Below are 20,207 nucleotides of genomic sequence, written 5' to 3'. Positions count from 1 at the left end.
TCCCCTGGGGCAGGGGCCTGGCCTGTGCATCATTCCTGTGCCCCGCGCGCCCAGAGCAGGCGATGGCAGGCCTTCCAGCAATATTCGCTGAGTGTTAAGTGAAATGTAAATAATGGAGGAGGAAGAGGTTTGAAGAAAAGTGCCAAGAGACTATTTTGGGGCACTTTATTTAAATGTCTCCGCGGCATTTCAGAGTAGGGACGCTGGAACTGCGTAGCGCTCAGAAGAGCGGCGCGGGGGACACGGAAGCCCTGGGCCCAGCGTCCTGCAGGCGGAGTCTAGGGACGATGCGGCCTGAGGGGAGCAGGGAGAGTGCAGAGCGAGGAGAAAGGCCCCCTCCCCTGGAGCCTCCATCTTGGAGACTCAGGTTGGGAAGAAAGCCCTGGGGAGGGTTTGCGCAGGAGGCGTGGGGCAGGAGAGAGACAAATCAAGAGCGTGGGACGTCTTAGAGGAGACACAGCTCCTGCTGCGAGAAGGGGGCCGAGAGGCCGAGGCGGGGCTGCCCATTGGGTCTGGCACCTCGGCCGTGTCGCTGCCCTCCCGTAAAAGGGGACCCGGAGCCACCAGGGGGCCAACCCGAGGGCAGGGCCTGGCGAGGTGATGCTCGAAGAGGGAGGCTTCGGGACTGTTGTCAGAGCCGGTTCCTGCTCCGATACAACAGACGGGCCCACGGTCCCCGGGGCTAATTCCTCGCATCCCATTGAGGCCGTTTTATCATCTGCAAAATGAGGGATTAGAGAAACAAAATCAACTCTCTCTTCCGACACTTGTGTCCGTGACAATGACAAAGGGGTCTACTTGTTTGCTCTGCTTTCCATTCCACCTGCTTCTACAGACTTTGTGACCAAGCTTTGCTGCCCCCAAACACTGAAGTGAGGGATTCTGCACCGAATGCTTCCGAGTGACTGGAGTTGGCTGCGTCGGCAACCTGGTGGGCTGGGCGGAGAGCGGGAGGCAAACCACAGGCAGGTTTTCTTTCGCGTCTACACAGGGCCCATGGAGGGCCCCTCGGGTCGAGGTTCTGCGGTCACCACTGTCACCCGCACACACCAGGCAGCGCCTGAACCGATGAACGCTGGACCAGCCCGGGACCCGTGGGCTGTGTCAGAGCCTGGGCTCCACCCGCGTCCCGCACTCTGTCCCTCGGGAGTGGCCAGTAAGACGATGATCTGCACATGTCCCCGGACACAGCCACTGTCACAAGGTGTGACCTGGGAACTCCGTCCGGCTGGGCCCTGGCTCTCAGCCTGGCAAGGGGAGGAGAGAGAAGGGAAGTACTCCAGCGTCTCCGGAGAGATGGAGAGCGGAATGCCAGCCACGCTGATGCCCAAACCCACACCATCCTGAGGGTCAGCCCTTTCTCCGCTGGTGGAAACATGAAGATGAATTCTGCAGGCTCTTAACCGCGGGAGTTATTAGCTCTGCAGTCAGCCGAAATTAGTTTTATGTAGTGAGCACGATGGCACGAGCTTTCTAAGCACAGCTCCTGTCAAACCCGTCTTTTGAGTTGCAGCTGCAGAGCACACCCGCGCGCAGACACGCTGGGCCTTGTTGGAGACACTCAGTCCCCACAGAGCCAGGGCCTGTCTGTCCGCACAGGATCTGTCTGGGCACCGCGTGTCCTCCCACTGGCTCCTTTTCTCCCATTGGCGTTTCCAAATGTATTATTTTTTTCTGCAAAAGAAAGCTCTGATCATAAAAAAGAAACGGGCTGAGAAATTAGATGGAAGCCAACGTCAGCTCCATCAGGGAACTCGGCCCGGGCCTGCCCTGAGGACTCCGTTTGCAGGTCCTGCCTGTTTCCCCTCAGTGCCCCTGCGCAGGGTGCTTCGGGAGCCGTGTCCACGGATCCCCGCAGCCCGGGAGCTACGCAGAGTACGGGGGTGCACCAAGGGCCCTGGCAGGACCACAGAGCTCCAGAGGCAGCGAGACCTGCTCTGAGGCGGCTCCGGGTGCCTCACCTTGGATGGAAGTGAAGGGCTTCTGGGCCGTTGAAATCTAACAACCTGCTGGAGGAGGGAGGGAGCTGAGTGGTGGACCAGTCAAGCTTGACCAGGGACAGTGAGTCCCTCCCCCACCAGCCGCACAGCAGGTGCCCTGAAGCCCAGGCTTTCTGTTCTCCAAGCATCTCCTCTTCCTCTGAGGGGGCCCATCCTCCTTTCACCCCCATCCAAAGGTGCCCTGTGCAGCACGGGCCCCGGCAGCCACCTGCCTGTCTTCCAGCAACGAAAGGTTTCCCGGTGGCCTCATAGAACCGGTGTGAGAGGCACCCCAGCAAATTCCCCGAGAGCCTCATACCTCAGAGCTCAAAGCTCAGAGCCTCCACCTGCCCGATGCTGAGAGCTGCCCCGGGGAGTCTGCTCTCAACTGCATTTTTCCCGATTACATATTTGTATCTGGATGAGTCTGGGAAGGTCTGAAAATAACATCCCTGGCCTTGAACGACTGCTCGCGCAGTGAGACTTGACAGGGACCCGTGCATTCAGTGTTGGCAGTGACGAGCGAGAGTGTGTGTAACAGAGCACGGCGCCTGCACAGGCCGCTGCTCCTGGCTGCACGCCCCTGTCAGTGCAGGGCCCGGGCCGAGGCAGCCCCGCACACGCTGCCAGCCATTCCTCCCCAGAAGTGGTGGTGATGAGGGCGTCCTGTCCCCTGTCACTCTGCCTCCTCCCTGCACCAACCTGTTCTGCGGGAAATGCTGACCACAGAGAACCGTCTTCGTGAGCAGGTCACTCACTTGCAGGAGCTCTGCCCTTTCTCTTCTTCGCCTGAGGAGGCTCCTGCCTGATGCTGAGAGTCTCGCTCCCCTGGCTACCTAGTGCCCCCGGCGCCCGGGCACCTGGACTCCCAGTGCTGCGTCGTGTGGATGCCGGGCCTGTGGCCGAGCACGCTGCAGGCTGAGCTGGTTCTAGGTGCAGACGGTGGGACGTGGTTCCTGACCTCATTTTGCTCATTCATTTGTTCATCGAGGAAGAAGACACTGGCACCTCAGGTGGTAAGAACCCCAGGTGTGACACAGTGGCACTGCGGGTGTTTGGCCATCCACATCATCCACATGGAAGTTCCGCCAGTCTCTTGGGAAGGTCTCATCCCTCTGGACCAAGGAGGGAGGACCTCCAGGGCCAATGGGAAGGTGGCTGGATCACCTCCATGGACACACTCAGCTCAGATGGGCTCTGAGTCCCTGATGGAAACAGAAGCTCTGCTGTCAGGTCCCAGCCCATCTCAGCTACAGACGCTCAGCCAGCTCTGGGTGGTCCTAGGGAGCCTCCAACAGAACGAGTCTGAGATGCACCTTCCATGGCCGTCCAGGTGTCAAATCCATTTTAGAGAGCCAGCATAACAGAAATGTTTACAATGGAAATGTTGTGTTCTTAGTTAACTTTAGGAAAACTTTGAAAACATCTCCATATTATGCTGGTTTCTGTGAAAAAGGTCAAAAAACAAACACTAGTAATTTTATATTATTTGTTCTAACTTAAAACTATAAAGTGATGAACTTCTTTGCTGAATGAGAGAATGGTTTTGAATGCTGGAAGAACATTTCTGCAATGTTTGTGCAGTTCAAAATGTAATGGCTACGGATGAAACATACTTTTATGTTTAGTCTCTGCTATTAACCTTTCCTCTGTCACTCTGTTGTCTAGGAAATGAACAAAACAATAAATAAAGCTCCGGTTTGTAACTCGCCCACTTCTGTGCTGTAAACTCTCCCCTATGACTGCTCTCGGATTTGAAGCTACCAACCTGGCATCGCTGACAGGGACAGAAAGAGGCGTGTGACAGCAAAGGGTCGCACAGCACGCCCACCACGCGGAGGCCGGAGGTGCGCAGAGCCCCGCGGGCAGACAGACGGTAAAATACGAAGAAATAAGTGGGAAGTGATGGGCTTTGGGTATTTGCTATCTTTGTTTTTAATATGACTTATTTAATAATAAGTTATATATGCTAGTTTCTGATCATGGCTGTATTTCACACTTGGATCGCAAAATTCCTACGGACTTGGCAGGCTTGCAAGCTGGCCCGAGCTGGTGCCAGCTCATGAAGCCCTCCTACTTTGGCTCCAGGCTGAAGGCACAAGGGCTTCTTGGGGTATGCTCTCTTACAGTGGACGCAGGAGGCCCAAAAGGACGCACCGTGCTTCTTATAGGTGTCCGCTCGGAACTGGCACACCCTCTCTTCCTCCCAAGTTGCACAGGCCAGAGCAGATCACCTGACCTGGCCTGAAGTCTGTGGGACAGGGAGGGAGAGCTCGCCACAAGCGGAGCCACGGTAAGATGTGGAGGAAAGTTTCAAACATACACTCACATTTTGGATGACCCTTTAGCTGGGTGTGAAATCTCAGGTTGCCATTACTTTTACGACGCCAGCCTGACAAAAATGAAGATCATTTGATCTTTACTGCTAACTGGATTTTTTGAGGACAATAGTGTCCTCTGATATCTACTGTTGAAGCTGAGAAATTCATTCTCAATCTAATAATTTTTAAGGCAGTTTTCCTTTCTTTCTAGTGGTTTTAAGGACATTTTCTTTACTCCTGACCCGCATTTTCACGATTAGCTTAAATATAGGTTTATTTTTTCCCTGCTCCATATTTGAAGGAACCATACTTTTCATCAAATCTGGAAACCTCGCAGCTGTTAGCATTTTATATATTGTCGCCACATAATTCCTTCCAGAATCTCTTTTAAGAGTTGAACCCTATTTATCCATCTTTCTTTGCAGAATTTTATTTGAACTCTGAAGTTCTGTCTTACATTTCTTTTGACTGTATCTCATGTGGAATTGATTAGTGTAGACTGATCTACTGAAATTACAATTTAATTGCCTATATTATTCATTTCCAAGATTTATTATTGGTTCATTTTTATACTTAATTTTTTTTGTTTTACTTCTTTCTGATTTAATTTAAAAATTAATTAATTTTGAGTGAACATTCTTTATCTTCATTTAGCCTTTAAGCACCTTAAATAAAATTATTTTAAAGTACTTTCCAGCATTTTGTAGAAGGATTTATCATCTGGAGTAAATCATGGGGCAATTATTGATTTGGGGGCTTTATTTCTAAGCCTTTACATTTCTAACGTGATCTGGGTTTGGGTTTGGAAGGGAAGCTTTCTGTTTGACTGGTTTTATTGCTTCGCTGTTTCTCTTGCCTCTGTATTTTCTCTTCTAGCTGTCGTGGTTGCGTCTGGGTCCTCAGTCAGGAGCCATGTCTCCAAGGGGAGGCTCAGGGTCTCAGTCACGAGGTGATGCTGGGACTATGACAGACCCAATCACCACGCTGGGGAGCCGTCTTGCTGAGCTCAGGTTATAAGGATGCGTCTGTCTTCCAGCCTCTTTGCACCTTGGCTGGCCTTCTCTGGGGCCTCAGGCAGCATTCTGTGATGTTACGTTCAGGCTTGCTGGGCGGTGAGGGGGCCCCATTCCACACCCCGGCTTTAGCACTAACCTGACTCTGATGCCGCGTCCCCTGTGCAGTATGTTTAGTCCTCTTTGGTCTGTACAAGCCAAACTCCTGCAGCCGCCTGACCCCGTGCCTGGAGCCCAGGAGCCCCAGGGCTTCATCCCTGCTGGCTGCTCAGTATTTCTGCCGGTTCACAACACAAGATTTATCTTGCTTCTGAGCCCTGAGCTGGCTTTCTACTTTCTTCTTTTTATGTTTCATCTATTATTGCTCTGTTTTGAGGGCAAAAGGGATGCATCAAAGCATAAACTTACGATGCCAGCCTGACAAAAATTAAGGTCATTTGATCTTTACTGCTAACTGGCCTGGATGGTTCCTGAGCCTTGAGAGTAATCTTTGTAGTGATGTGAGAACAAAGCGAAACCACGTGAAACTGCCTTGTATGTATTTAAGTCAAAGCTGACTGTCTCACGAGGCATTTGGGGAGCTGGTGCCAAGGTACGCTTTGAAGAGGCGGGGCATGGTTGCTCTTTGTTTAACTGCAAAGAGCTCCAGGAAATTAAGGAAAAGGACACAACATCAAGCTCAGTTTCGGTAGTCATTTAAAAAGAGAACAAGTGAGAGCTGCAAAGCTTAAAAATGGGCACAGGCTTCCAGCTGTAAACTGAATACGCCCTGGGATGCCACGCGCAGCGCGGTGGCTGCAGGCACTCACGCTGTATTGTGTGTTTGAAAGTTGCTCCAGGAATGTGTCCTAAAGAATCCTCGTCCCAAGGAAAGCACATTTGTAACCGTGTGCGGTGGTGGATGTTAGCTAGGCCCATGGTGGCGGTCGTTTCGCAATATATGCAAATATGTAATCTTATGTTACAGACCTGAAGCTGATATGATGACGTACTTCAATCGTGCCTCGTAAGAATTACCCCTGTGCTTGCTTACCTCACACAGCCGCTTGAGCACAGGAGCGACGCGTTGCCCCGCAGGGCCGCACAGTCTTCCATTTTGCCGTCGCTAGTGACGAGGGTTTTACTAGACTCTGGAACTGCCCATCCAGCGGTGGCCTTGAACTTCCCTTCTGATAACTTTATCCCTAAGAGAGCAGAGGATCTGAAGAGACGACCTCACAGGACAAAAGGGAGTTGTCGCTAAAATAGTTACGTGTGAGAATGTGGACAAGCCGTCCTCTCACCGCGAACTTGTGCTGATCGCTGCAGGGCCCCGAGCTCGTCCGCGCGGCGGTGATGAGGAAGGCGTCGAGCACATTCAGAGGTGAGACTGGAAGGCCAGGTCCCGGGGCCTGAGACTGGGCGGGAGGACAGCCCAGGCAGGTTGGAAAGTCACAATAAAATGCAACTTGATTTTGTCGTCATAAATTAATGAGAAAAATGTGACTGAAAAGTCAGACTGTCTCTGCTGAGGTCAGCTCTGAAGAGGACACAACGTGGAGAGAAGGTTATGAGCCTTGACAAGACCGTGTGGATGCTAGGAGACTCCGTGAGATTCTGTGACGACGGCAGAGACGAGGGGCCTTGGGGAGCTGAGCCTGAGAAGGTGCGGAGGAGCCACGTCTCGCTGCAGGCGTTTCAGACAAGAGGAGTCTCAGGAGTGCCCGGGTCTCCTGCCTGGGCCGCTGGGGAGACATTGCTGCATGAAGAGGCTCCCCAGGTCCTGTCTTCTCTCAGGGGACTGGTCTTCAGACACAAAAGGGCACCTCATCCTTGGTGAAATGGAGCAGATCGTTTGGGGAATGAGAGGTGGTCGTACAGGGGCCAGACGACAACCCAGCAGAAGTGGCCGGCGAGCCCCCAGCCGGGGCTGCTGGCATCAGCAGGCCGGTGCAGGCGGGCCCGTGCCCGGCAGCAAGCCGCCCAGCTCTCCGGGAGCTTCGGGAGCAGAGACGGCTGGCTGCGTACTTGTGGATTTGATGCCAGTCACCGGCAAGACTTAAGGAGAGAGTATTAAAAAGTTGCTTTGTACACAGGTGGGAAAGCACACGGCCATAGGGGAGCACACCTGAGCTCACGGAGAACAAATTTTGCACATGAAGGTCATTCTTTTCTCCAGCAGGTTTACCAGATGGACTGGTCCAGACACTCACTGTCTCGCACCCGGATTATCCTGACCCCTCCAGGCTGGTCACCTTGTCTGCCCCTCCACCTTCTTCAGACCTTTGTCTTCTTCCTGAGCTTCCTAGCAATTTACTCCTCACGGGACTCAAGCTTCCAAGGGCAGAGCAGCAGCAGACCGCTCAGACACACGTGCTCCTTCTGCCCGGCTTTGCTGAGAGCCAGCCCCCAGCCCCTGGCCCCCAGGACACACGGGTTACACGCACACACGCGCACACACACACGTGCACACACGCGCACATACACACATGCGCACACACACTAAACCCATTGCAATTCCAAGAAACACGCTCATCTTGTCAGACTGTACAAGGTGAATTTCAAACTACATCCCCTTCCTCCAGGCTGGTGCTCACAGGCTCGGAGGAGCAGACGTCTGTGTCGGACTTGGCCCCTACCTCGGGCAGAATTAGGAGGCCATTAAATTGGCTTGTAAGGCGTTATTTCTGTGTCTCCAACCCTGACCAGGACCGATGGGTGGATTTGTGCCTTAAATGAAAGATAATTAAAGAGATAATTGAACTGTTTTAAAATCTCACCCTGCATTTGAACTCGATTGTTTTTTAGCATGAAATGCAGGCCCCACAGTGGATGGCAATTTCCTTGTGTTCCTCTCTCAGCTTCCATTTCAGGCAATTGCCGTGGTTCGCGTTGTAATCTATTTCCTTTTAGTAACAGATTAGTAATCAAAAGTTGACGGCTTTCAATGTACAGTTTCTCCAGAAAGTCAGGAGCCCAGAGTCGGTTATCGCGCAGCTACTCTTTGAAATCACCATAATATCACTGCTGCAGAGAGAGCTGCAAGCGCATTTAGGATTTAAGGAGGGAGGGGAAGGTAAAGAGAGAGGGGAAGAAAGGGAGGGAGACCAAGAAGGTAAATCCAGCGCCTCAGCTTCCTCCATTTCTACTTGTGTTCTAAGAGGGCTGAAACCACTGAGAACGTTGTGTTTTGAAGGGGGGATTCTTGTGTGCTGTGTGTACATATGATCACATTTGTGCCCGTAGGAACGTTCATTCGTCTGAACAGTGTGGGAAACAAGAAGAAAGTGGAGGCAGTGGGCAAAGTAGGTACAGAGAAGCCAAAGAGAAACGGTGCCCTGACCCGGCGGGTGCAGGAGGGACGCCCACGGGACCCCATACAACGCTCAGGCTTCACTTGTGCCTGGATTAGACACATTCCTCTTCACCAGGGAGGAGTCTACAAAGAAGAGCTGAGGATACTTTGGAAGGAATTCCTACCGCAGTCCAGGCTCCACTCGAAACCAGCTGTCTGTGAAAGGACACGAATCCTACCTCAGGGGCATGTGAGCATTCAGTGCTCTGCATCTTTAAAATGAAGTTCAGAGAACCCAGCGCTTAAATGGTTATGGGCGTCTTCCATCCCCCAGCCTGAGTGTTAACAACGGTTTTTGCGTTGTTTATGAGCCTTTGGTTTCTCTGAATTTCCAGGAGAAAGGTTAGCTCTATTTTAGGACCAGGTTTAAGAGTGAGTTCACAAAAACAAATGGCAGCATCAGACACCGTGTGCGACTCTCCGGAAGTGAGTGGGAGCTGATGCCTAATTTCTGGATGGCGCTTAGGTCTCGTGCCGGGCCGCAGGGCGGTGGCTGGGACTGTGCTGGCTGCGGGCCTGCTCCTTCCTGTGAGCACCCAGGATCTGCCGCACGCCCACCCTGCCTGCTGCGTGATGTGGGGCACCAGGTAGAGCCCCTCCCCTCCTAGACCTCAGAGATGCCAGCTGGAGAGGGACCTCGCCCTGTGAACACACGCAGCAGTGTGTAGCTGCAAACCGTGACCTGGGCTGAGAAGGCAAATGGTCTAAAGGATAAAGGGGGTCACTTCCCTCAACCGAGGGGTCAGGGAAGGCTCCCCAGAACAGCCCAGCTGCAGTCTAAAGGACACCAGGAATCAGCGAAGGTTTGGTGGGTTGGGGGTAGGAAAGCCACGCAGGACAGAGGGAAGCGTGCAGAAGCACTGAGAATGGAAGGAGCCGGACGGGTGGACAGGCCGGAGTGGGGCTGCTGGGGCTCCGGCTTTGCTGCCCCTGCGCGTCCTCAGGTCAGTCTCGAGCCGGCTGCACGGTCCCCCGCTTCCCTGCTTGCCATCTGCCTGCACCTGTGTTCCCTGAAGTCAGAGCCGCTGTCACTTGTTGGGGGCATGGTTTTGGAGAACAGGGGTGAGGGCCAAGGGGGAGGGGGCAGAGACAGAGGGAGAGGCTGGGTGGGATGTCAAGCTGGCTCCTGCTAAGGATGGCTGACCCCCAGTCCCCCAGCCCATTGTCCAACTGCCGTGGAAACTGCATTTAGGGAGGAGGCAGCCCAGGGAGGAGCCCCACAGTTGAGGATGTGCCCCGAGGTGTGCTAATTGCCCCACACTTCTGAATCTTGTGTGGATGGGTGCCCGGTGGTCCTGTGACTCTCACATCCAACCTTGACAGGGAGACTCTGCAAAGGTGACAGGTGCAAAGTGAGCTGTTGTCAGGTGTTCCCAGGTGAGACTGGAGATCTGGAGACTGCCCGCCTGGTTAGGGATGGGACAGAGGACAGATGACCCCAGGGGTTTGGAAGAGGAGCATCCGGGGGTCTGATGCTCTCCCAGTGACTAGGTTCCAGAGCACAACCAGGAGGAGAGTGTAACCACGTAAGGCATTCTGCCTACCCTTTCTGTCGGTCTCACGGCAAACTCTAAGCCGCTGACAGTGGCCCAGATGGCCCTCCTAGGCCCTCTTCCTTGTCCGCGATGCTCCAGTGTGTCAGCAGCCTTTCGGCTTCTGGAACTCACGGACCTCCTCCTCTGGCCTTTGCACCTGGGCTTCCGCTGCCCTCGCTCCTGCCCCAGGTGGCCCCATCTCGTCCGACTGGTTGAGGTATAAACACCCCTCCGCAGAGGGCCTCCCTGATGATCTGCTGAACAACCTTGCTTCCCTCCTCGTTTGATTCCAGCTCCACCCAGGGATCCCAGTGCACAGGTCAGGGCTGGCCCAACATCCTGCACCAGGAGCCAGTGCCCGGGGGGCTGAAGCTGTCTCTGTGCCTGGTTTGTGCATGAGAGAAAATGCATTTTAAGAAATCCTTTTGTTTGCCTTAATACAGGATGTTGTATGGGCTCTTGGTTAAGTCTGTAAACCACCACGATGACCAGACATTTCAGTCTGTGAAATCAGATGACCTCATAAATTCGTAAGAAGTCACGGCAGAGGAATGTGTAAAGAACAGTCCGAGGGCTGCTGCTTGGGCCAGGGATCGGGAGACCATGGTGGACACATTTCCGGTTCCTCAGAATGCATGGGCTACGATTCCATCAGAACATCCAAAGAATCACCCCTCCCTCATCACATCACTAGCAGAAGCAATGATTTTCTGCAAATAGAGATTTCTGGTTCCCAGAAAGAAGCTCCGATACAAGCAAAGGACAGGCAAACCCTTCACTGAACCTGTCAACTTGAACATGCAAGTTTTGGGAACCCCCCCAAAAACCTATCACATGACACTGTCTTTTGGGGCCATAAGAATATTCCAAAGAGATGGCAAAGTGATGCGTAAGAAATGAGGGCTGGACCGTTCAGGTCATCTGGACACTGAGAGTCGGAGACACAGAAGCGGATGCCCAGTTGGTTTTGAGCCTTTCCTGGCAGCGTCCAGTAGGCACAGGCACTTTTCAAAACCTTGTTTAAGGATAATTGAAGGCAGTGACATCGCCTGGACGGGGCTCCAGGGACCAAAGCGTCTTTAGATGGGACGCTGAAGACCTCTGGTCCTGGCTGCCTGCAGGGCTGCAGGAAAAGCCACCTCAGGCCGCACCGTCCCGAACCCTCCAGGCCCCGGCCGCTGTCCGTGGTGCTGGAGCGGCCCCTCCACCGCCCCTCTGCCCACCCCGTCCCTCTGCCCCAGGGCCGCGCGTCACGGGCCTTCCCCAGAACACCCGCCATGGCTCTGCAGCTTCGATCCTCATTCCCAGTGAACCTTGCTTCCGGCGCCCGCTGTGGCTCGGAGCAGCAAGAGCAGGTGGTTCTGGAGCCAGGTGCCTGCTGAGAATCTGGACTCCTCGCTGTCTGGCTGTTTGCCCCTTTGAGCTGCTCCTCCTCTCTGACCCTCCGCCTCGACTGTGTGGTGGGCGTAGTGAGAGCAGGCAACCTGGGGGCCCTGGGGGCAGGAGGAGATAGAAGATGCACGGCGCGTAGCCCAGTGTCGGGACACGAGCACCGCACGCGTCTATAATTAGACCTGCCGTTGTTTTGGACACAGTGGCAGCTCCAAATGAGTCCACTCCCAGCTCTGCTCTCACCTGCCCTGCGACCCTGGACAAGTCCTGCAGCCTCGGCTGCCTCGGGTGAGCGGGGCCTCAGGGCGGAAGCTGACTGCCAGCGGGGGGGGGGGGGTGAGAACTGCCGGAAGGAACAGCGCCATGCGTGGGCTCTCACCGCCCCCACCCCGCTACTAACCCCTTTCGTGACCCCTCCCCGATGTGCTCCCGTTTCCGAGAGCTCTTCGAAACTTATTGCCAAGGGAACCAACTGAACTCAAGTTATAAAGACCTATTTAGATCACCGAGCGAATCTGGAATATTATTCAGACTAATAATGGTGCGGGCAGGCAGCAATGCCTTGTTATTATTGACGCAGGGGACCATAGCCTGCTTAGGGCTGAGCTTGATAACAAATGGAAAAAAACCCTCCAGGAAGCATGTCTGCAGAGGGACACGAAACTGGGAGGTCCTTTGGGTGCAAATAATGAATTTCTGCAGAGAAAATGAGGCTCTTTTCTCCATATTGCATTTAGCCAGCCATCCCCTTTTTCTTTTCTTTTCTTTTTTTTTTTTTAGCTGATACCATGTCAGAAATTACCAGAGGCTTGGAGGAAACGCTCCTAAGACTTATTCGGACCAGCTCAGTCTCCCAGAATTTCCTTTGGGGCCAGCTTTACGCTCATCTTGTGTCTAGGACTATGGAATTCTTTATGAAGGGTAGAAATGAGGAAACATATATTAAGTCTGAATTAGTGCTAGGAGAAAACACCGTAGACATGTTTATTAAATAAATCTCTGTCAGTCCAGGTTGGATCAGATAACAGTTTTAACACCCGTGCCGCCCTCGTGATTAATCCATACGTATCCTCATTCGAAATGGCAAGCAGACAGACAGTCTTCAAACACAGTTTTAAGCATCACAAAACCTGAGGGCCCTTGCTATTTCTCTCATGAACCAGTTTTTTTTTTTTTCTGTTGCCTCATTCCTAATTTCTCAATCGGTAAAAGCTTACTGAATATGACTTGGGGGTTTGCAGAAAACTAACTGAAATAATGTTTTGTGTAATGACAGCATTTCAGAAAAGCAGGAACAATAAAAAAAATCCATGGACAAAAGCCCACGCTTCGCAACGTCTCTGTGCGTCCGTCTTCTATTTTTAAATTGTTCATCAAAGCTGCCGACTCACTGCTTATGGGGAGATAGAAAGGAATCTTTATATCCCCAAAGGTTCTAAAATTATCCACTGTGCTTACTACTTGGCTTCTGAAGGGAGATTATCCCTTCTAATTGGAAATCTTCTATTATTTGTGTTTGAAATGTTTGAAAGGACAAGTTGGGGCTCAGTCGCTATTAATAGCCCGCTGCCGGGATGTGATAAAAGAGCAGGCGGCATGAAGGCTGTTCATCGCCAGGCATATTAAGCCGGTCATTTTCATTAATCACGCCCCAAACCTGCAGCACAAATGGTCCGGGTCCCATTTGTGTTTTATTAAGTGTCTCATCATCTCAGCCTCTCTTGTTTCAGGTAATGTTGCTTCTTCAGCAATGTTACTCAGAAGACCGGCTACGCTTCAGCCCCGCACCAAGCCGAGGCACACGCCCAGGACCCTCGCGGGTGTGCCCTCTGGTGCTGGAAGCGGAGCCCGGCCCGGCTTGACCAGACGCGACGAGACTGTGGTGTCCTTCCAGGAGCGGAGACAAAGAAGACACACGAGGCTCCTAAGCTGCCGTTGTGGAGACGAATTTGCTTTGGCAAATGTGTCCTGTGGTTGTGGAGAGCATCACACTGCTCCCCGGAAGGCTTCTGTCGTGAGGAACTTGATGACAGCTCTGGATCTCAGCTGTCATGTATTGTTGGCACAAACACCACGCACGGCACCCGGATTGTCAGGCAACAGAAGAGAGTCAGAAAACACCATCAGGACTTGTAGGGACTGGCTTCTAAGAACCATGGAGATGAGTCCAGGGTGACAGGTCAGCTCAGAGGAGTGGGAAGTCCACAAGCCCTGGAGGCTGAGACCTCAGTCCCCACTCATCACCTCTTCCAGCCTCAGTCCTCTCATCCATAAAACGGGATAACACAAGTGCAGGCCTCATGGGGCCGTTGTGATAAATGTAGGAGGCTGCCTGCAAGGGCTCCGCGCAGCCCCTGGCAGGTGCTCACTTCATTTTGGCTCTTGTTACTCTATAAGTTCCAAATTCGGATACAAGAACCGTATTTTTGTTTTTCAAGTTAGACATAATCTATGTAGCAAGAGTATTGTACACAAGGCAGCTCTCAAAAGTGGCCGGATCTACTGAGATGGCCCTGTGACCCTTGTCCCTCTGTGGATGTGGTGTGTCACATCAATTGACTTAGATATGTTGAAATGATCCTTGTGTCCCTGGGATGAATCCAACTTGACCATTGTGTATGATCTTTTTTATGTGCTGTTGGATTCTGTTTGTTAATATTTTGTCAAGGATTTTATGGTAACGGGGGAAAGGGGATAGGAAGGGATAAATTTGGGAGTTTGGGATTTGCAAAGGTTAACCGCTATATATAAAAATAGATTAAAAAAGCACAGGGAACTATATTCACTATCTTGTAATAACTTTTAAAGAAAAAGAATCTGAAAACAAATATATGTATGTACATGCATGACTGGGACACGATGCTCTACACCAGAAATTGACACATTGTAACTGACTGTACTTCAGCAATAATAATTTAAAAAAAGTGGCTGGCCTCTCTCTACTCTCTTCCCCTGAAAATTAGCAGTGAATTTTCACCATGAAAATGGGAATAAAGTGGAATTTGCCCTATATGTCCAAGTGAAATCTTCTGGGCCACATGGGAACCACGTCCTTGAATTACGGGTAGAGAGACACAGGCGTGGTCTGTCCCCACAAGTGCTCCCATATGCCCAGGCTTATCTTTGTAGGCCCAGGGCCCTGCCTCCCTTGGTGTCCTGAGCTCCAAGACCCCACAGGTGTGTCATCTGAGTGTCAACCCCACGCTGAGGGCCTCGCACCTGCAGGCACAGGATGCATTGTGCAGACTAGCATGGGAAACCCATGCACACTCGACAGGTGGCCCAGCTCTCCCCAGAAGTGAAGCTGGGACTGGCTTCACGCCATGGGGTCCCTGCATAACCACCAGAGGTCAGCTGATGGCCAACTGTCTTTCCGTACAGCTGCTTTTACCGACCGCACCTGGTACCCAACTCACGGTGCATCTTAGTAGTAAGCACAAGGAAAAATGACACTTCCCCGGTGACATGGCATTTCCCCTTGAATCAGACAGGAAGAATGACTCCCCTCTGAGTCATGAAGGCCAAGAAACTCAGCTCTAAATGTGATGTTCAAATGTAGCAACTGTAGAGACATATTTTGATATAATTATCCCATTCTTTCCCCATACTGCAATTGCCTTATTTAAAAAAATCACACACACACATTTTTCTTTCATAAAAGCTTTATTTATATAATTTTCAAGCTGTACAACTCATGAATTTAAATGTACAATCCAGTGGCTTTTGGTAACTTCACAGATGTGTGCAAACCTCACAAAAGTCCATTTAAGAACATTTTCCTTACCTCAAAAAGGAACCCACACCCTTAGACACCCCCCCCCCCCCGCTCTCTCCAGCACCCCCTCCCCCAGCCTAGGCAGCCGCTCATCTACTTTCTGTCTCTAAGGATTTCCCTCTTCGGGACATTCCGTATAAAGGGGACCCTGTGACGTGTGGTCCTTTGTGACGGGCTCTCTCACTGAGCATCGTGTCCTCACGGCTCATCCTCACTTGTTGAAGAAGGTGTCACTGCGGCTGAATGATCTCGTTGTAAGGAGAGACCTCGTTTTGTCTGTGGATTGATAGCTGATGAGCATTTGGGCAGTTTCTAGCTTTTGGCCGTTCTAAACCGTGCCGCTGTGGACATTCCCCTGGGCAGCGCCTCGCTGGGTGTCTTCCGTTTGGCCCCCGCCTGCCGTGTTCCCCCCTCCTCCCTGCTCTGGGCTCCAGGAGGCTGATCTGAATGGACCTAATCAGTGGCTTCTTGCTGGTTTCGGCCAAATGGTGACCCAGGGGAAGGAGAAGCAGCCGGGGTGTTCATGTCTCTGGTCCCCTCCCCGAGGGGTCCTGCTTGCTGGCCTCCATGCTGCACCCTCCCTGCGTCTCTCCCTCACCCTGCCCCAGTGAGCGCTGTCTTGCCGCCTTCTTGTTCCCGCCTCTCCCTGACCCCATCAGGAGCTGCTGTCCCAGCCTCTGTGGCGGGGGATGGGCATGGTCCCCGACTATGAGGACGTCCCGCAGGCGTTGCCACCCCACCTCCCTCTGACGAGCGCTCCTGGAGACCCAGGGTCCTCGCGGTGGAACCTTCCCTTACTCAGCCACCATTGTCCCTGAAACTTACCCCCTGGGTTAGACTCCCACTTATCGCACTCCCCCCTTTTACTTAGAAATGTAGGTTTTAATTGGTTGCCTGCATCTCAACACAAGGCGTGAGCGGAGAAGAGCCTAAACCCCCAATCCCTGAGTAACCGGACCTCAGTCACCATGCCTCACGTCCCATCGGCGCCTCATGTCCCATCGGAGCCTCTGCTGAGCCCACGAGTCCGGAAGTCGTTAGAGTCATTTAAAACCCATTTTCCCTCTTTACCAGCTCCCAGCACGGACCCTCAAATGCCCCGTTTCACGACAGTCAAATGGTATATTTTCCCCATGTGGTCGTAGACACTATGAAAATCAAACGTTACATAGTAAGGATTTCTTGTCCACAAACAAAGAGATCAAAACCTAACCTCATTTTTGAGGACATTTCTTCATAGTACCTGTAACGCGGGGCTAGGCATGGGGACCACGTCCCGTCCGAGGGAAGCCCTGCCCCCGAGGGCTCACGACGAGGCTGAGGAGGCGGAGCGGACGTGCTCAGTTCAGACCTAGTGAGGCCGGGGATGCACCACGCGGTCCAGGCTCAACCTCAGAGCTACATTGCGGCTGTAAAAGGCAGACCGTCGACTGAGACGTAACTCCAAAATGATCGACGCTTTTCTTGTATTTCTAAACCACTGAAGGGGCCCCCGTCCTGCCTCACGCATTCCCGCGTCAGTGCTTTTAGCTTCACCCACCGAAACCACATCTGCCGTAAGGCCCTTCTTTCCACGCCAGGTCAGTGACGTGCGTGTTCCTTGTCTCCCTCTGCCTTTTCTAGGCCTCCGCTCGGCCAGTGTCAGCACCTGAGACAGTGTCTTCCTCTTAGAAGACCTCACAGGAGCGATGAAGACCCCACTGCAGGGCCCGGGTGACCGAGGGTCTGTTCCTGCCTATCCCGGTGCTTAGTCTGAGACGGGGACACCTGGCTGTCCCCAGTGTCCTCTCCTGCAAGGGCGGTGGCCGGAATGGACACCGAGCACGCGGCCCCTGCAACGTTGGTTTGTTTACTGCGGAGGGATCCCAGCCCTCTTCCGCAGACCCTGTCGCCTGCACCAGCGCGCTGTCTGCCCGGGGCCCCCCTGCAGCCTGGAGAGTGGCGCTGAGTGATCACGTGGCGTCCGCCGGGCTGCGGGTTCTACGCAGTGGGGAGAAAAGCACATAGATCAGCGAGTGACACCCTGGGCCACTTAGCGTTGTTCTGCTCTCTTCAAATGATGTAAGTCAAATGCAAAACCCAGCTCATTATTAGGTGAAATTTGAGAAATATGCAAATGAGCACTCCCCAAACAAGGGACGCGACACACTCCCAAAAGCGCTGGCATTTCCACGGTGCTATTTCGCAGGGCTGGGGCTGAGAGCGGGCAGCGCCTTACACAGGGAGGAGACGGCAGGATGGCCTCTGCAGCTCAGGGAGGAGGTCGTGTGGCGACTTGAGGAGCTTTCAGGACTTTAAAGTGTTTGCTAAAATCAGGAACCTGGAATGCATTTCCCTCCACTTTGCCTGGGTTGAGGCTTCCAGAAAGCCTCTCCGTCCCGTCTCCTCCCTCCCCAAGCTCTCCTCCTGCACAGCTCGCAAACAAGCGCGTTTTCCGTGAGACCAGATCACGTGTGTCTGCCTAAATGTGAGTGAGGCGCCACGTTTCAGACCTGCCCTGGGAGTGGAGGACGCAGCCCATCTGAACGGGCCTCCGCAGCTCAGGTTTCGCAGCACTGACCTTCACCCTGAGCGGGATGCGGCCGTTCGGGCAGGTGGGTGCAGGGCACCTCCCCGTCTGGCACTTCGATGTGTCTGTTGGCTGACGCGTCGGTGGTGGGAAGCTCCATCAGCACCTGGATTAACTTCCGGGAAGGCTTTGTTGGCCTCCAGGGAGGTCCAGGGATGCGAGAGGCATGAAAGATACATTTTTAAATGTAAACGAAGTCCTGAAAACCACAATGGCTGAGTTTCTAATGGAAAAATTTTGAGACTCAGAGTCGCTGTCATAACCCGTCAATGAAAGGGCTGCATTTCCATCCACTCCCAGTAACTCCAGCATCACGTCGGGAGGAGGTCCTACACAGGCTAGACGAGCCCACGGGTTTCATCCCCTGTTCTGACTCAGTCTGGCTCCTGATTCGGCTTTTCTTTTTCCCGTTTAACTTGGAGGATATTTAAAAGCAAAGCCTGGCAGTGCCGGGTCCTGGTCTGGAGCAGACAGCAGGGCATGGGGAGCAGCGGGCAGCTGGAGGCAGGTGAGCACCCGGAGTCCCAGCCGCACCCCAGGCGGAGGAGGGAGAGCAGACGTCCACTCTGTCCTCAGGCCAAAGCCGCAGGGCCTCGCGTGCAGTCAGTGTCACCTTAGGTCGTGTGAGCCCTGAGTCAAAGTGCTGTAAGACGTCCCGTGGTCACCGTTGCTGTGTTGGGACCGTCAGCCATGAGCACACTCTAGGACCTGGGTACCAGGCTTGCCAAAATCACAAGATTCAGGAGAGGAAGCCAGACCCGCCCCCAAATCTGAGGGTCAAAAATTTCCTTTCCCTTTTCCCTCCCTCCCTTCCTTTTTGAGGGCTTTTGAGTTACTGCCTGTTTTTGAAGGTGGTGACCACATTTCAAGGACCGTGGGGTGCCCTGACTGGGGGTGGGGGGCCGGAGGAGAGGGTCCGAGGAGAGCACGGGGCTGGTTTGCGGCTGCTGTTCCTGCACTCCTGACGCTGGGGCCGGGTGGGCTGGGTCTGGCCACACAGCCGTTGCCAAGATGCTCTTCCCTGCCTGGGGACCTTAGGCTCCTGCCCGGAGACATGGAGGCTGCCTGTGCCCCCTGACCCCAGCGGAGGGCTCTGCGGGCAGAGACGTCACCCCACGGTGCCATCTCCACCGTCACTTGACAGCTGGTGCAGGATTCATCCCAGGGCGGCTGACCAAGGACGGACGGTTTGCTGAGCCTGGGAGCCCGAGTCCCCTCCTCGGGGGGTCACTTTGCAGGGGTGCGTCCTTTCCTGCAAGCTTCCGGCAGCAGAGCTGGGGGAGGAAGGCTGAAAACAGCCAGAAAGTTCACAGGGAGGAAGGACACAAGGTGATGCCCATTCCCTGCCTTCTGTGGTCGTTCCCCTGCGGGTAGCAGAGGGCAAGTTAGAAATGCAGACATTTAAGGTGCAATCGATGGCATCGATTCCCCGTTTACCAGGCTCCAAACCCAACCGTCTCCAGGACGGCCGGGAGGCATGGGAGAGGGGGCTGGAGTTCGCCGAGCAGACAGATCCAGCTAGAAGGGGTGTTTGAACTTATCAGCAAGGACAGCGTTTATTCTAATAAATGTGCAATTTATTGTAATTGGTGTCATTTAACTGTCATTTATCTATTGGCAAAACAGAGCTCTGCTAAATGCCCAACAACAATCTTCCTGGCAGGTTTCAGCAGCCACAGGTGGACTCACACTTGTTAGAGGGGTCATTTCTGCTCTCCTCACTAGACACGGGCCCATTACACCCTTCCTGGTGGCGGCGGGGTCCCCGTGGCGTCAGCTGCACCGAGAGAAGGCACATTTTAGCCGCCTAACAGTGGGCTGTGGTTTTGTGTGGTTCCCACCTTATAATTGCACTTGAAAGACACCCTCTTTTTCCCCGGCGCCAAAATCGTTTACAGGATCGGACGAGCGGGATGCGACAAGCGGCATCTGCCTGGAGCGCCGCCTGTGACTTATTCAGGTCACGCTGCGGTGAACAACGAACGCCAACGAACGCAGCCGGGCTCTACCGGTCTGAGGAGCAGCTCTGACCCACGCGCTCACTCACTCGGCCGCAGACACTCGCTATTTCCACATCTCTGGGACGCGGCGTCTCTGATGCGAATCTCGTTGGGCTGTGAGAGCTCAGTGGACGAGGAAACTATGTTAAAACCGAAGCCCGGGGAGGGCACGTCGCGGCGTAGGGCGCGTGCCTAGCACACATGGGGTCCCGGGTTCAAGCCAGCGCCGCCATGAAATCAATAGGTGAGTAAGCCTAGTTACCCCCCCCCCCAAATAAACAAATAAGAG

This window comes from Vicugna pacos, chromosome 11, assembly GCF_048564905.1.
Source record: "Vicugna pacos chromosome 11, VicPac4, whole genome shotgun sequence".
Classification (NCBI taxonomy): domain Eukaryota; kingdom Metazoa; phylum Chordata; class Mammalia; order Artiodactyla; family Camelidae; genus Vicugna; species Vicugna pacos.
This window is presented reverse-complemented; position numbering follows the sequence as displayed.